The sequence below is a fragment of the Phasianus colchicus genome, chromosome 6 (assembly GCF_987193195.1).
Source record: "Phasianus colchicus chromosome 6, bPhaCol1.hap1.1, whole genome shotgun sequence".
NCBI lineage: Eukaryota > Metazoa > Chordata > Aves > Galliformes > Phasianidae > Phasianus > Phasianus colchicus.
Genome location: NC_143441.1, coordinates 20,289,518 through 20,307,408, shown reverse-complemented (window position 1 = coordinate 20,307,408; position 17,891 = coordinate 20,289,518). Strand labels below are relative to the sequence as shown.

Here is a 17,891-nt window from a genome sequence, read left to right as displayed (position 1 = left end):
ATGAATTTTTTGCTGTCCTTTTTCCTTCTTTTTCTGTGTAACAAAAGATTCTCTTCCAGCATTAGTTCATGATTCTGATGTCCGTGGATAAGAATCCAGAGCTTTTTGCTCTTATTTACTGAATATGTATTCGCTTGCCAGGTTTTTTCTTCTCAGTGTCTATCACATCGTGTCTAATATTAACGACAAAGTAGAGTGTTCTCCTTGCTACAAAGACTGTATTTCTTTTCTCACTCTCAAAACTACTGCAGTACTGAAGAGGACACTCTGTCTAAGTTTTAATTGCAAGTAAAGCATAATCAAGTATGATCTTTTCCTCCAACAAATTTGGTTAACTGTGGTGTGCTTTAAAAAGTGAAATTTGAGGAAACCATTCTGTATAATGGTATGCTTATTTTCAATTCCTTTGGGTTTCTTTTTTTGAAACACACTTGAAAGTTTAAGGGCAATTTATGAACTGTCCTTCCTGTAGAAGCACTGTAGATCTTTTTCTGTTCGTGTGTCATTGCAAATACTTCAGATTTAAGTCAAATTATGTCTTTTGCAGTGGCACTGCTTTCAATTTATGTATTCTAACTCTTAGCCAACATTGTTGTTTTCACTGGGTTTGGGGGAATTGTGCGTGTCAGAATTTTTGTTGAAAAATCACTGTTGATGCTTAAGAAGAAAAATCATCATGTGCTTGTTCTTTCTCTGAAAATACCTTAAATCAGAAGCAGAATGCACAAATACAGTGCTTTTATTCTGATTTTTTTTTTTTTTTTAATTCAGGTAGGAAATTATTATTCAAAATACATTAGGAACACAGCTGCTCAGAAGAAAAATGCCACATTCGTTTTTCCTACTTTGGAATAGAAACTTTCTAACTGCAGTAGTTCTTGTTTCTTTATGCAAGCACACAGTAACATTTTAAATGTGTGATTGAGAAATAGTAATCATTTACCACAAACTGAAAAAATAATCTAGCTATGAAAAACAGTTGGAAGATAACTACAAAAGTAGTATCTTTTTAAGTTTATCTCAAAGTACACCTTCATTATTAAGATTTAAAGCTTGAGGACTTTTAAGAGGCATGAATAAATTGCAAAACCAGAAATACTCTCTTTCCTCTGATATATATCTATACTCCTGATGACTGTGAGAAAACTGACCTTAAATCAGGATTTCATTCATGACTAAATAGTATCCATATGGTTGTTACACTAAAGACTTTGGACTTTGTTGTTGTTGTTGTTTTGTTTTTAATTTTTGAGAGATGTTATCTAGGTACTGATTAGAGGGGCTGGTGGTTAAACATGATGAATACATATTTGTGGGCAGAATGCAAAATGGAGTGAAAGGAGCAGCATGCTTAGTGTGGCCTATCCCAGCATATACTCGGAATGTGGCAATACCCATTAAAGAAGGAAGAATTACTTTTTCTTGATTCTGTAACAGGAGAATACTTGGTGCCAAACTGGTAAGTTTAAGGCCAATAGTTCATAACTTTGTGTAGTTATTGGGCACGATAATGAGAGCTTTATCTCTCAGAAGAGCAATTTTCCATTAGTCTGTTCAGTCCCACTGCCCACAAAACATCAAGAGTGTTCTCATCTGAAATTATACAAAACATTTCTAGAAGTGTTAGCTTTAGCCTTTGTTTCTTACTGAGCCAAGTGGCTTAACAACACAATTAAACAATTTGACTTTAGTGTCACAATAATCATATAAAACAAGACAGAAAGCTTCTATAAATTGGTATATGGGATGCACATGTTTTGTTGGTTACAATAAAAAAACTTAACTTGCAGTTATTTGACTTCCAATGTCACTGGAGATTGTAGTATATACCCTAACTCAGTCGACATAAATACATAACCTGTGAATTTTCAGATGAAATGTATAGAGTTGCAATCAAAATTTTGATAATGTATCTTTACCATAAGCCCCATCTTAAAAGATAGAAATACCTTTCACTTCACAGCCACACTTTATTCATGTCATGGCTTTTTGGCAGTACACACATTTGTGAACAGCCATTTTCAAGGATGAAGAACAGGAAGAGTGAAATTTAATCAAAAATCTCTGAAAAACACCTTGGAAGTTCACAAAGAATGGCAGCCACTGCCATCAACCGGCCTGATGCATTGGTTCCAGAAAAACAAGGTCACATATCCCACTAGTTTTATGGGTTTTTTGCTTTCTTTTTTTGTATGTTTTAATTAAAAAAAAAAAAAAAAAAAAGTTTTGGTGCTTATATACATAGATTATAATGCTCTGCTTTGAAAGTAATGCCTCCTATTTTATGATGTTGTCCAGTGATGTCTGAGGTGGATTTTGGTGTACAGCATCACAGAATGAACCTTCTCACCAGTATTCCCTTAAAAGTTGTTGCCATGTGACAGATGGCAGCAGAGGGGCAGTCTGACAAAATAGCATCTGATATGGAAACAGATGAAGCAAAGGTGTGGAATGGAATTCATTCATTTGAAAAAAAAATTTGCACCCACTGACATTCACTGGTGATTGCTGAATGTTTCTGGAGACCAAATAGTAGATGCGAGCACAGTAGGGCAGTGGTGATGCATTTCAGCAGTGGCAGTGGTGACAGTGACAGCAGGTCCCCTCTGCTGGTACAGATTGTTTCGAGTGCGGTATGCAGGCTCTTGTTCATCCCTAGTGAAAATGCACAGCTACTGGTGGAGACCACACTGAAAAAACAGGGTTTTGTAGCTAAGAATTTGATCTATTAAATAGTGTTATTGTGCTCTTTGTTTCTGTTGTAGTTTCCATTGAAATAATTGAAGGTATTCAGAGCAGCCTTTGTAGATATGGCCCTAGAAAATTCATTTTCACTCAATGCAGCCCAGGCCAGTCAAACTGGACACCCAAGGATTAAATCATCTTTTAAGTGGTCACCATTTTGCTGCTATTCTGTACATCAGTGCCAGTAATGCAAATACCATAGTGTAGGAAAACATGAGAATTCTAGTGATAAATGTGGTAATATTTTTACCTTTAAAACTGCACAGTTCATCTGTGCTGTGTAATTTATACTGGTTGCACTTACAGTTGTAATTCACATTTTAAATGAAACTTCTTCCTGATATGGTGGTTTGTGTTCATTCGTTACGAAATGTCACTTGTGACATCCAGTTCTTCAGAAATAAAGCATGACTCCTAGAGCAACAGTTATTACTATATGCTTGTTCTGCTCCATGGAAGGAAAGCCACCAGATGTTTAATAGATATCTGTTCCCATTATCCGTAGAGGCTTGTGGGCTATAAGGCTCTGCTGATTGCAAATACCATTAAATCTTTACCAAACTAAACATCTGAGTGAAGTATTTGTGTTTTATGACAAGACGCTAGTCTAAACGTGCTTTTAGCATCAAGGGTGTGTTTAGTCAAACAACCAAAACCCAGTGGGAATTTCACACAGTGTAGGCTATTCCTCTTGGACTTTCTCTGGGCAGGTAGTTTCAGGATTTTGTGTTAACTATAGCAATTGATTACTTCATGTATGTTAAACTGCCAAAGCAGTTTCAAATCTGGCTTTGGGGTTTCCCTGTATAGGCGGTGTTAAACAAATTGCATGTTTGCATGTTCTGTCTCTGCACCTGTGAAAATAAGCTAGCTCCGTTTACACAGTTAAATGCAAATCAAGAGAAGGGTTGTTGCTAATATTAGTACTTCATAACAATGAAGAAAGTGTTAGAAATCTGAATTCTGATGTGTAACAATCTCTTCTTGCATGGATCTTTTATCAATGGCTTTCATCTGTTAGATAGGGTGAACCATACTTGCAAAAGTCCAACCAATTATGTAGCTAATATATTTTGCATTAGCCAATGCTTACTTCCTGAGAGAGAAACTCTTTAGCAGAACTACATATTTTTTGTGTAGTTCTACATCTGTGACAGGAAGAAAGGAGAAAACACTTTGTGTCAGGATAAGAGCGGTGTAATTCATGTAAAACAAATGCTTGTGTAGCTTTTGTAGGGCTAATTAGCTGTTGCAGTGTCTGCAATTCTTTCGCATTATTATCTGTTTATATACTGAATCTTTGCAGTACTGTTAGACCAGTTTTTCCATAACTGGGTAACAAATCAGGCAAGTGTTCTTGCAAACATTTTCTTCTTCTCTTTCTCCATAAAAGGATATGTGTACTTAACAGCAATCTCATTTATAATGGGTAATGCTCTCTTGCCATGTTAATAATGTGATAGATACTCTTTTCTATTCCAATCATCCCATTATTTGAAGAGTCTGTAGACAAAAACTGTTACACAAAATAGCACTTGGACCAGGACTCCGTTTACAGTTGGTAAAAAATGTTTTGGTAGACATGCACAGAAACAGAAAACATTCACTGTCCACTTTTAATTGACCTTTACAGTGTATCAGGTTAGAAGGGATCTTTCAGTGTCATTTTCACCAGCCTCCCAGCTATATCTAGTTGCTCCGAGCTCTGTCAAGTCTCCAGGGATGGAGGTACTGTAGTGCCTCTGGTCAACCAATTTATGATGAAAAAATTTTTGTCCTATGTGGTCACAATTTTCCAACTTCTGTTACAACTTCTGTTGATAGCTTCTTGTCCTGCCCCTGTGGCCTGATTAGTCTCCTTTTTACCTTCTTTTGCTTACAGCTAAGCAAATTCTTTTCTTTGAGCTCCTCCTCATACTCTGACCTGTACACTGGGCTTGCTTCAATATGTCAATGTCTTTCTTGTACTGGGGTAGCCAAAACCCAGGGGTCAGTAAGGTGGTCAAGGGACTGGAGCATCTCTCATGAAGAAAGGCTGAGAGAGCTGGGACTGTTGAGCATGGAGAAGAGGAGGCTCAGTGGGATCTCGTCAGTGTGCATAAACAGGTGAAGGGAGAGTATAAAGAAAACGGAGCTTGACTCTTTTTTGTGGTGCTCAGTACCAGGACAACAGGAAATGGGCTCAAACTGGAACAAAGAAGGTTCTGTTTGAACATCAGGAAGCACTTTACTGTACAGGTGACTGAGCACTGGCACAGGCTGCCCAGAGAGGCTGTGGAGTCTCCTTAGAGATCTTCAAAAGTCACCTGGGCATCCTGTTCTGTGTGATCCTGTAGGGGGATGTGGACCTGATGACCAGAGGTCCCTTCCAACCTCAATTGTTCCATCATTCAAAAACTGAGCACAGTACTTCCATGTGTTTACAGGGGTCCTTTATGCGCTCAGAAATGACATCCAGGAGGATCAGAGACAATGCCAAGTTCCATGTAGTGGTTTGGATCATCATTGCTCTCCTTGAAAATGGCCTTTTGCCAATCATCAGGAACCCTTCTCAATTCCTATGATCATTTGAAGTTAGTAGTAAGCAGCCTTGTGATGAAATCAACCAACATGCAGTTTGTCTGTGTATGGGAACTGCTGAGTCACAGCCTGAACCTCTGATTAATCACCTGAGGTGAGCAATGAGTCAGCCCTGGGAGCACAGGTGAAAGCAATTCACCTGTGCTGCAGGAAGGGGTGGAGCCTGGCTGCACCTCTCCTAGACCCATTTAAGAGCTGACTACCAGTGGGGAAGGATCTCTCTCTCTTCAGAAGATCCACTCTACTGGAGTTTCCTGAGCAAGGCCATGATATGGGTAAGCATCCTATTCATTCTCTTTGTCTTTCTGTGCCTGACTCTCTTGCTTATTACATTATTATAGCATCTTAATATTATTTGATTATATAATATTCCTTTATATAGTTTTCATTGATTATACAGTCTGGAACCTTGAATTTGCATATGTGCAATTATCTTTAGTGGTCCTTGATCATCCTTTGTTGTGGGCAATACTTTGCTCCCACACACTCTCTTACTAAGATGAAGGAGGTGGGAGAGCTAAGGAAAATCCTTACCAGTAAGACAGTAAAATAAAATGGAGGTGTAAGGGCATTAAGTAGTTTTTATTTTTCTATTTCCTTTACCATTAAGTCCCTGCTCTGTTAAGCAGAGGTTTCACCTTTTCATTATGTAGCTATTGTTTTGCTGCCAGTATTGAAGCCCTGCTCACTTTTGCTTTTCACATCTGTAGCTAGTTTCGGCTCTAGCTGAGCTTTGACTTTTTATGTGTGCATCCTGCACACTTAAGCAGTGTCTTCCTTTCTCAAGGTAGTCTGATTCTTCACCTGTCTTCAGTCATTCTCTGCCATACTTGCTTGGCTTCCTCAGTGTCTGAACTAATCATTCTTTTGCTTTAAGGAGGGTGTCCTTGAAAATCTGCCAGCTTTTCTGTGTTCCTTTGTCTTTCACTGCATTATCCCATGTGTCCTGCCAAGCAGCTCTCTGAACAAGGCAAGGTCTGCTTTCATGAAGACTAGGACTGTAACTGTTATAACCAGTCTTGCTCACTCAACTCAGGATTTTAAACTCTGCAGCGTTACGGTTGTTGCAACTAAGATTCCCTTCAACATCCGCATCCCCATATAGTTGTTGTCTATTCAGGGAAGCAGGTCTAACAAACTCAGTTTCTCAGTAACCTGTATCAAGAAGTTGGCATCAATATGCTTCATTCACATGTGCCCACAACACCTGTTTTTAGTGCAAATGAATCTTAAGTAGTTGAAAACTACATTAGACTTCATGTGTCTGACCCACTAGTTTTGTTTTTGTTGTCCTCTTTTTTACATGTTAATTAATATATGTATCTATAGATATATATGTGTATATATCTATGGCTATTTACGAGGGTGGATAGCAATAGGACAAGGGGAAATAGTTTTAAACTGAGACAAGGGAGGTTAGGTTAGATATTAAAAGGAAGTTTTTCACACAGAGGGTGGTGACACACTGGAACAGGTTGCCCAAGGAAACTGTGGATTGCCAATCCCTGCAAGCATTCAAGGCCAGGCTGGATGTGGCTCTGGGCAGCCTGGTCTAGGGGTTGGCAATTGTCCCCACGGCAGGGGGATGGAAACTAGATGACCTTTGATGTCCTTTTCAACCCAGGCCGTTCTATGATATAAACTATGATATAAAAGTTTTGTTACTTACATACATTAACTATATTATACATCTTATAGGCAGTCCAAGATATTTCCTTTTCACTCAATACAGCCCAGGCAAACCAAAAGATTAGATGCTCATGTTAGACCCTGAATTGAAGTTACTCAGCATACCTTTGACATCAGTAGAGCCATGAGGTCATGTGATTTCACCAAAGATATGTCCTCAAGTGGTTTTAAAGAAAGTATTTAAACATATGACTAAGTTATGATTAGAAACACTGCTTTGATCATGGGTTTAGTCATCTGTTATCAGAGTAAAGTGCCACATAAATCCTTTTAGATCTTTTCAAGAAATTGCTTTGTTGGTGGTTGTTGTTGTTGTTCCTCTTGCTGCTATTGGAAGCATTTCTGAGAACTTTCTGACAGTGGCAGGCAATTTTCCAATTTCTGATGCACCTTCTTCCTGTTTAATATTCATCCTCCTGAGGATCTAAATTGTCCTTTAAAGTAAAAAGCTCCACTTTTCTCCTGGCATTTTAGTATTCTGATATTTATAGAGGACCCAGTTCTCTCCCTTCTGGTTCTTTTGCTGTGATAAACAATGCAAGCTGGCTTAAGCTGTTGTGAACAGATAGACTCAATTCTCCTGTGGATGCCAGTGTGTGTTTTATCCCTGTTTGAGTTACTTTGTCTTAGATATAAATGATGGAAATCTACATGCAGCCCCAGCTAAAGGCTCTGTTGTGCCTGAAAACAGTTTTTTATGCTTAAAATTATGATTGGTTTGCTATCACTTAAGGCCATTTCATTCTTCCATCTTCACAAACATGTCCATTTGTGGTGATATTTGAATAGTGACCTTGCTAAATTTAATTGAAAAATAGACAATATTGTCAGTGCTTCTTAGTTCCATATCTTTGCTGTATGGCTGTGTGTGGTACTACGTGTAATCATTTTTAGTGAAAATTAAGGCAGTAAAACTGCATTAAATCATCATTCAGTCTTAAGCACCAAACATTTGTGTATGAATTGATCTGTGGAATATATGTGTATTTAGAATGGCAGATGTAAGCATTATTTCTTTCACTTAACACTGGAGGCAGTAAACTTTTTTGGAGCAGAGGAAAACATATTTTTGATCTTGTATTGCAATGGCTCTGCAAACACTTTAACTTGTGTAAGTGCCTTGGTAAAGTGTTTGTAGAATTTTTCAAAACATTTACTAATTAAAATGAGAGAATTTATAAAAACAAAGTAAAAGCAAAAGCACTGCAGTTCTTGTATTCTATTTGTATAAATATCTTCATTTTGATTACACTGTACTTAATACCACATGATTAAATGTTGTTTTGGATCAAAGCTGTTGCTAATGCTATAGCTGAGACTTGTTTAAAGTGGTCGATTTATTGGTAATATTCAGTTAGACATAACAGTACTGGGTTACAAGTTACTTCAGCTAAATATGTTCTTTTAGTTCAAAAGAGGAGTAAGTAATGCTGTACAGTATTAAGGACACTAAAAGATGCTTGCCATGACATCTAGCTTAATGTGTAGAGCTGGAGATTGCTCCTTGTGGAGTTTACTGTGAGCCTATGACACTGGTGAGCTTCTCCATTTTTATTATCTTTCTATCACAATCTTACTAAGCCTAACCTTTGTACATGTGTTGATTGTACAGTGGAGATCAATGTGGCTGGAAAAATTACACCTGGTCTGTATTAATAAGTACTCTAAAACTTGTTGGGTTTGTCAGCTTTCCTTCTACAAGGATTTATGCTGTGTCTGCTATGCAGTATTATCTTTCATTAAAGATCTGAGTGATGGAATAGAATATTCTCCTTTGACTTTTCTGGCAATGCTATTTGGAGGGAGTGGGGGGGTTGTAGATATTGGAAAATAGAGTTCAAGTTCAAAATTCACTTGACAACTAACTTTTCGTAGGAAAAAAAACCTGCAGTTCGTAATCCCTCAGAAATATTGAAGAAAAAAATGTAGACAGGGAGAGCAGCAAGGACAATGACAGAGCAATCTGGGGAGTGTACGTAGGGGAGAGAGTACGTAGGACTGGGCCTCTGCAGTTGAGAACTGACAGCAGAGGAGACCATAGCAAACAAATCTTAGTGACAGTACAGTCATGGCATGCTGGCTGCCAAAAGCTGAGAGCATGGTAGGAGAAGAAATCTTCTGTTGCTGCTAGCTGTGACTTTTGGGATGGGGACGACAGGCTGGTTTAAAACGTGCTGATGCTCATTCTTGGGAGCAGGCTGTTAGGATGTATGAACCTTTGGGTTTAAGTTTTCAGTGGTAAGTAAGAATACTTTGTAATGCGCGTGCCTGTTGTCTTCACCACTGTGTGCAGGAAACCTTTTGTTAAAAACATGTTGGGGCAGGAAGGGATTACTTTTATTTTTGGGATATTTAACCAAGAAACAAAGCTTAAGTTAAACTTGAGAGGCTTGTCACCTGCCTTGTAGTCATTACAATTTATGTAGCATTTAAATATTTATCACAGCTTCTGCTGACTGAAGCTGCAACTTTAGCTTAGAGGTCACTTCTGAAAAATCAGACTTCCCACATGTTTCAAATTAGACAACCTTGAAATAAAGGACTCCAAAATTGTGGGGGTTTGTGAGGTGATCTGTGATAGAAACAAAGATAGTCTAATTCTGTGGTAGCATTTATGTGTTTGGACTGAAGAAATGCTTTTTCTCTTTAAACCTTCTTATTCTTGTCTCCCATACAGTTTATGTCCTGCTGGCAGAATAGTCTCTTGCCGCTACATTCCCTGCCATTATACCAAAATACCTTCTTATTTGTTAATAATTGTGCAATATTTAAGGTCAGACTGTATATTAAATAAACATAAATATTTCATGGCATTCAAAATTCTGAAATTTCCTAATAATTAACTGTTTAACTTTTTGAATCATAGTACATTTAAATTTCATACTTACCTGTTTTTAACTTAAATTGTTAATGAATAAAATAGTCTAACACTGCTGGCAGTGTAGACTGGCACTATATTTTTCTTAATGTGTTATATAAAGAAAATTCCAGATCTAAAGTACTTCTTGTTTTCTGTATCCTCCCAGGTATCACCTGATGCTTGTGCTTGAGTCACTGCCTTCAGGTAACTCAAGAGTTGGGCACTGGATGCTGAGTGATGTTCTAAACAGGGTATTCTTTCTGATTAGGAAGTTATACTTATTTTTCATGGAGCACATTGCATTTAGAATATAAATTTCTGTGGTCATGTAAGATATCATTTCTATTTCTTGCATAATATGAGTAGAATAGTATGGAGTAGTGTCTTGACAAGGCTTGTGCGCCAAATCTGCTTCAATTAGACCTTGTAAGACTAATTGTCAGGAAAAAACATAAATTAATGCTGGCTGTGTAGATATCTTCATCATACTGTTCTGTCAGGGTTGTTTTAACTCACTTTTTTCCTCCTTCCCATCTCTGATTTTTTTACCATGATGGATAGCATTTGTGCACAAATTCAGTAAAATAATCCTGTATGAAAATTAACATCCTGAAAGTAATAAAACTTAATAGAAGCCACATCTGTGATGGACTGCTTGTTAACAGCAATCTGTAGGATCAGTGCAAACGTATCATGTTACAGATATCTGGTTCTTAATCAACATAGGCTTCAGAGGCAGAGGAAAGGAATAAGGGCGGAAGGGAGAGCTGCAGACATAAGAAAGTCGTCTTGGTGTATGTATTTTCTGGTATTTTTAGGATTCTTACAGTCATTCTCAGCTGATGGTTTTTATACCATAGTTTATTACTGTAATTGGCTGTAATTGCTGTAACAGGTTGGAGGTGACTGCCCAGCTTTAGTTACTATGTTCATTGTACATAAACTCTTCTTGAATTTACTGTTATAAAAGAAAGGAAATATGTATGAGTAATGCCACCAGAATACTTGTTTAACACAGTCTGGTGCTATCCAGCCTCAAAATCTGGAGACTGGTCTTCAGAAATATACTGATTTAGCTGGAATCTCTTCAATATACTTGTGTCTAAGGTACAACATGCATGTACTCTTCTTAAGGGGAAGTTACTAATTGATTTGCAGCAACTGCGGAATGCTGGATTTGTATTGATTTCTCTGCCTCAGTGAGTCACCAGGTAAGCCAAAACTTACTGCCAGATCTTCCAGTGGCATTGTTGCTCAGAGCGTTACAGGTTCTTCCTTATGCCGGTTGAAATGCTGGCACATCAACAGGTTATATTTTTGCTCACTTCCCCCGTAAGCATTTTAAAATCTTTCCTAACCTGAAGAGCTATTATGTGGCTGAATTACCATGGGAGTTAAATATATAGAAGAAAATAAGTCTTGTTTATTTCTCACTGGTAACAATGGCATGTTCAAAATCTGAAATATAATAGGAATGGAGGAAAAGAATGGTCGCAACTTTTCAGTTGTACCATCAATATTGTTTGTGCTGTAAAACAAATGAGAATGTGAAATAGGTCATTCATTAAGACTTTCTGGGGACTTCACCATGTATAGTAACCATGTTATAAGGCATTTACTATTCAGCATGAATTATAGTGATAGCATATATCTTGCATACCATATATAATAGAATTGTTTAAGCACATCATTAAAGTTTCTAGTAAAAGATGAAGCAGTGTCAAGTCTTTGTGAGATAAAAGTATCTCTCCTCATTACTCCCTTACTCCTCTGCTCTCCTCTGATGTCTAGTTTGTGTTTCAGGGTTGTCCTCTCCAGCTTTTGCCTTTAACAGAGCTTTACTGAAATAACCAAAAACTTTACCTGAAATTACGATGAAATCCATGGAATTGTTTTTATATTTGGAAGTATAATTTGTGCATTGAAGAACTACTATGTTGCTGAGAGGTGGTCCTGCAGATAACAAACAGTGCCATTTTATTTTATGGCATAATTAATATGAATGCAGTAGATTTAGAAATTTGCAAGCTAAAATAAGCAAACTCAAATATCACTTTTTAAAAGAAAAACTTAATGGATCAGAAATAAATAACTGAAACAGAGATAGTGGAAGAATTCCTACCGTTTGCCAATTGATACAGCATAAAGCTGTAGGTTTCTTCATGTAGGAACTTTCAAACTTCCCTGTCTCAATGAAAACTCATGTTTTTCCCATTTCTGGAAGAAGTTTAAGTGTGTTGGTGGAATAAACACAAAATAGGGTGCAAATGGAACTGTTCCTTCTCTTTAGGAATCTCAACTAGGAAATACCAATGACAGTGATGTTAGACAAAACTGTGTCTTTTAATACAAGTAAGAAGGATTCTTGAGCCTTGCTTCTATTCTAAAGGCATGCATCTGGTGGGGGGGGAAAAACACGAAAACAAGAATATGGTAGATTGAAAAATAAAATACATACTAAGGTCAGTGTTATGTTTGTTTGAAATAAATAATTTAAAATTGAGTAAAAAATACAAGGACTTCAATTGATAAACATGGAGGTACTATCCAAGTTTCTGAAGGAAGAAATATCACAAGGACTGAGGTTGTCATTAAGCATAAAGAACCTCAGGTTACAATTTCAATTGAGATGTGTATTAAATAATGAAACTTTGTAAGCTGTACTTGGATAAGGAAGTGCAACAGTGGAGATTTCTACTGTGTTCTGTCTGGCCTTAATTGCCCTCATGAGTCACAGCGATGCCAATATATAAGGAGAAAATGACTTCTGAGATAAATCCAAGGCTATGTTTAAATATTTTACAGTAGGGCTGTTGTTGCTCAGATTTGACTGACAGAGACAGAGGAGGGTCTACTGCATCAAAATACTGAGGTGACACAAGCTGGAAATGTTAGAGAGGAAGATGGAGAGTACCCTATCCTACTGCATTTGTGAATGCCTCCTCTTATTTGTTGGTGTCCACAAGCTTTCCTTTTTCCTTTCCTTTTCCTTCCTTTTCTTCCTTTTTTCCTATTTTTTTTGCCCTTATTTCTTTTCTTGTTCTTTCTCCTCTCTTTATTTCAGAACATGATTTAGAGTTATCCATTAAAATATCAGATATGCTTATTTTTGGCACCCCTCTTAATTCTTTCCTTGTTTAGATAGAAATTCTCATTTTCTAGAAAATTAGCTTAATTTTATGGTAAAGGAAGATTAATATGCCTTTATGTACTGCCACTTTCAGTTCACTATAAAACTGCAGCCTGATCAGCTATTTCTGTTGGCACAAAACAGAGCTGGACTTCTGCCTGGTGTAGCACAATCTTTTTACTTGCTGGAGAAACAGCTAGTCACCACCTCAGTTACATGATACTCTGCCTACTGCTATGCAGGGACGTAGTTGCTCACTGTTTGTGCTTGTGCCCACACCTCTAAAGCTCAGTGATGTCCACACATTATCATTTCATTTCTTTTGCTAACACTTCTTTGTATTTCTGTTTTTTTTTTTGTGTTTCTGTTGGTTTCTTTCCACTTCGTGCTCTCAGCTGGTGCCTGACTTGACTGCTTGCTTGCAGTTGTCATGCCAACTCCCAAGCCTGGAAACTCAAGTAGAAAGAGGATTTATCTTTTTTTCTTTTCTTTCTTTTTTTTTTTTTGTCAAGTACTCACTTCACAGTTACCAGGCTGCATGAACTGAATGCATAAGTACTGGCAAACAGCTCTGTGACTTTGGTCTGACACTTAAATTTCTAAATATTCATTTCTGCTTCAGGAGGATGTTTTTTCATCCTTTCCTTAATCGTTACTGCTTGCCCACATGCTGAAAATCAGGAAAATTAGAAATAGATCAGTCAAGTAGGGAAAGGATTTTATAGTCTGGTCATTGCATGTTTCTTATTTAAACAGAACTATAGACATATTTCAAATGCTCTGCATATTAATGATTTTTGAAAAATCCACAGGCCTGCTCAGTCTTTCTGAAAGTTAAATATTACAGAATTTGATTTGCTTTACATGCTGAGTCAGTCCAGATTTATACATATCAGCTCTCCAAATAACCCAGTGAAAAATACAAGAGGTACAGGAAATTAAAAATGCAAACACTTAACTCCTTATACAGAGCTCGTATGTAGTCACTATGCCTTGTTATTAATGCCTGTAACAAAGATGTAGCTCTGTAAAAAATAACTGCTGTCCAGAATAAACAGTACTTCTAATAGCTTTGCTGTAATTGACAGCTATACTCACATGTGAATTTCATATTGGAAAACATAATGTGCTTAAAGGGAGTTGGTATAAAGAGGAAGAAACATGGAAATTTCATCTTTGACAATATTGTTCTTTGGAGATTCCTGTAGGTAAGTTTGTACTAGGTTTCACAGGACCAACCTGTATGAATCATGTAGTATTACATCTAATGTCTGTCCTGAGTTTCTCAAATTCAAAAGTTGTGATTTATCTTTGAAGAAATTTAATGTATAAATACTTACTGTAACTCATTACAGTTCACAGATGAAAATTGAGCTTTCCTGTCTGCAAACTTTTTGAGAATGTGCATTTATTTTTCATGAAGGATTTCAGAGACTAAAATAAACTGGCTCAGTTTTGTCACAGTTGGTTAACAGTAATTTCCTTTTCTTCTACTGTATCAGGCACGTCTGTTTGTTTTAACTGAGCCTTGTCTGAAGTGGAAGACTTTTAAATCTCTCTGAAAAAGGCAAGAAACCTTAAACACCTAAAGAAGTTTTAATCTAGCAGGCAGCTGTTGTGCATCAGCATCCTAAAGCTATATTACATATTGTCCTATGCTTGGGTCACCTTGCAATGATCTCAGATCATTTCAGTCCTATTACTGGGGACTATGTTGTTTATCTAAAGCATTGATGTTTTCTTACCTCAAAAAGAACCCAAAACCAACAATCTTCAACTTGCACTGGGCCTGGGTAAGAAGAGAGGAGTAGAGGAGGTCAATAACTCCAGGCCTTAGTGATTATAGATAACCACACAGACTTTTAATCTAACAGCATCTAGAGACCATCTCTTACCAACACAGACTACAGAAGTTTGCAGAATGGGCCAATTTATAAACTGCTGTAAGAAGAAAGCACTGAAAATATCCTGAGATGTTGTGGTAGCACGATCTTTGGTCAACTGTTTCTTCTGGATCTTAAGAAGTATAGCATGCACACTACAGTGAAAGGCAAAAAATCCCCCGAAGGACTTGTTTTTCTGATCCTAATTCAGGTGACTTTCTAAGTGGGTGTGTGAACAAGGTGAAACAGGATGTTCTTGAGAGATTTTAATATTTTGAGGAGCATCAGCACAACCCAACTTCTTGATTTCTTCCTATGCTTTTCATCCTAATATTTCCTGATGAGACGCAGGATATAGAACACATACAAAAGCATGACCGTGCCTCATGATGTCCAAGGTTGTTTACATTCTATATCTGTCAAGAGGAAATAAACCCTCGATCTTCTATGATAGGAATGTCACTTGAAAAGCAGCACAACTTTCACATCATTGGTACTTCCTCGATGTTGCATTTTATGCAGCTTTTCCTAACTAGATTTATTGTGAGAAGATCCTGGAATGGGAGGAGAAAAGGTCAATTAGAAGAGTTAATCAGCTGGAATGTTGAGAACCATTGCTCTGAAGGCCTCGCATCTGCATGGCTCCATTAAATGCGCTTTGCTGAGGAAAGGACATCTTGTTTGTTTTGGCCATGATTCGTGTGAGCAGAGATAGCAAAAAGCCGGGGAATCCAACTGGATAAAGAACATCTGCAAATGATGTTCTGTTAATGCGCATTATATCCAAAGAAGCCTCAGTGCTTGGTCTCAGCTCCAGCCTCGGCCACACATGTTGCTTCATCAGGTTCATTCAGAACCAGCTTTGGTTCCCCTTAAACGAAGAGATTGCGGAGTCTGCATCATGCTATTTCATAGTAATACTTACAGCTGTTTAGGGGGAATCTAGTTGAGATTTGAAATCTATTCTTGAAATATCTTAAACTAATCGTGGATTTAGTCAAGTCTCTTGCTGCGTGATTCTTGCTTACATCTTATGTTTTCCTTTTGCTCAAAATGACAGGCTGAATTCAGATTGGACAGTTTCACGTTCAGCAGAGATACTCTGCATGGACTCACAGGTGATATCCAAGAAGGTATTGTTACAATGTGCTGTAGGAATCTTCTGTCTCAAGGATTGAACTCTAGGTTTAGGTTATCTTTTTTGCAAGCTTATTTTGGTGAAGCGAAAGAGATTAATTATGGAGCAACCTGTGACACTTGTGGTGTATATTTTTTTTATGGCATATTATCCAACAAGGTAAGTCATATGCTTATGACCAGTTTCACTAGAAGACGTTTGTATCTACAGTGTTCCTTCATTGGAATTTGGATTATGATAATAGTAAGTTATGATAATAGTATTTATTTTACTATAATTTAATTCATTCCTAAAGATACTTAACATTTGCAGAGTTGTTTCAAATTGATTTTTATGAATCGAAGAGTTTAACGTGAATTATTATTGGCATAATAAACCATAATGAAATAATCAAGTAGGCTTTCTTAATTTCTGAACTTTCTGAGCTGTTGAGTAAATGCAAACCTTTTTTCTCTCTTTTATAGTTTCTTCTATGTAAGGAATCCCTGTGACCTGGTTTAGAGCAAATATTTCTTGGTTCTTTTTTTGTTTCTTGTGATGTTCTTTCATCTCCTTTTATTAATCTAATTGTGTTAAATTGATAAGGGAAAAAACACGTTTGTTCTTGGCACTCATCTGCTGTTCTAAGACCTGAGCACCATGTTTCTATATTATGAAGAACATAAAAGAACAGTGAGATTTCCAATGTCTTTTCATCTTGTGTGATTTCTGTTTTCTTTATAACTCTAGTGTATCAAACTGACTTGTCAGCAGTTTGGATCCTTTGGGGAAAAGAAAGGTTAACATTGAGATTCAGCTCTTTATACATATATATCACTAGTGTATGAAAATGTCGTTTTGTAAAAACACAGTTCTAAATCATTTTGTCAAAATTGTCAAATCCTCAAAGAAAAGTTGGTCCTGTGTCAGCTGAGAGCTCTGGCTGTCCTTTAGTTGAATATAGAGACTACTTTCCTCTTAGTTTCTAGATGGAGAATCTAGAAACTGCAGAATGGATGTTATTACACATTTGCCACCTGATACCCCTTGCCTTTACCTGCACAGGACTACAGTAAGGGAATCCGCAACAACTATCCACAATACCTAAACTCAGTTGCCTTTCCCGGACCTGTTGTGACTACAGCTCACCAGTCATTATCAACTGAAATTATGGCCTTATGCTCTCTAAAATTTCTTTTTCAGGATAAAATGCCTTATGAATATCAAAATGATGTTCAGTCAACACTCTGCAGCAACTCTAAACACATGCTGATGTCCCCATCTTTAGTAACCCAAACTCTTCCATCCATCTTGGCCTGACACCTATACCTGTTCTGCATCCCTTAGCATGGGAGAATTCCACAAATCTTTCACTGTGTCTAGGAAGTGTCAGTAACTCAGTGTGTCCCCACAAGAGGGAGAGGCAGAATCCTTTGATTCAACAGGTAGCTCTTCCTTCTGAGCTGCCTTTTAATGCCTGTTATCGAACATGCTTTTGCAACCTACTGAAATGCAGAGAAAGTCTTGCTTACCTCCAAAGCATAGCACTAAAAAAGTATAGACTGAAGTTACTGAATTCCTTTGTTTAGCTAGAAGAGGGTTTCCAGCTAACTATCATGGAATATGGTAATCAAATGCCTTTAATACACAATGAATAATACAAAGAAAGTCTATGATGTTAGTAGCTTCAAAAATTTTTTCTTTGTATACTTAAAAGACTTTTGTATCATTAAAAAAGTCCTACCCTTAAGCAAATAGACTATTATTATGAAAATTAATTATGCCCCATAATTTACTTTGTTTTGCTTATAAGCTTATTTTAATGTGACAATCACATCAAAAAGTGAGTATGATTAACTCAGTACATGCTACATTGCATGCAGCTTC

At 37.1% G+C, this 17,891-nt stretch overlaps 1 long non-coding RNA gene across 1 annotated transcript; it reads left to right on the top strand.

Moving 5' to 3' along the window:
* Positions 1-5,442: 5,442 nt before the first annotated feature.
* On the top strand, positions 5,443-16,179 carry LOC149917480 (uncharacterized). The gene is made up of 4 exons (XR_016467466.1): positions 5,443-5,600; positions 10,041-10,078; positions 11,033-11,085; positions 14,507-16,179. It is a non-coding gene; the product is annotated as an uncharacterized LOC149917480 (long non-coding RNA).
* Positions 16,180-17,891: the final 1,712 nt, after the last annotated feature.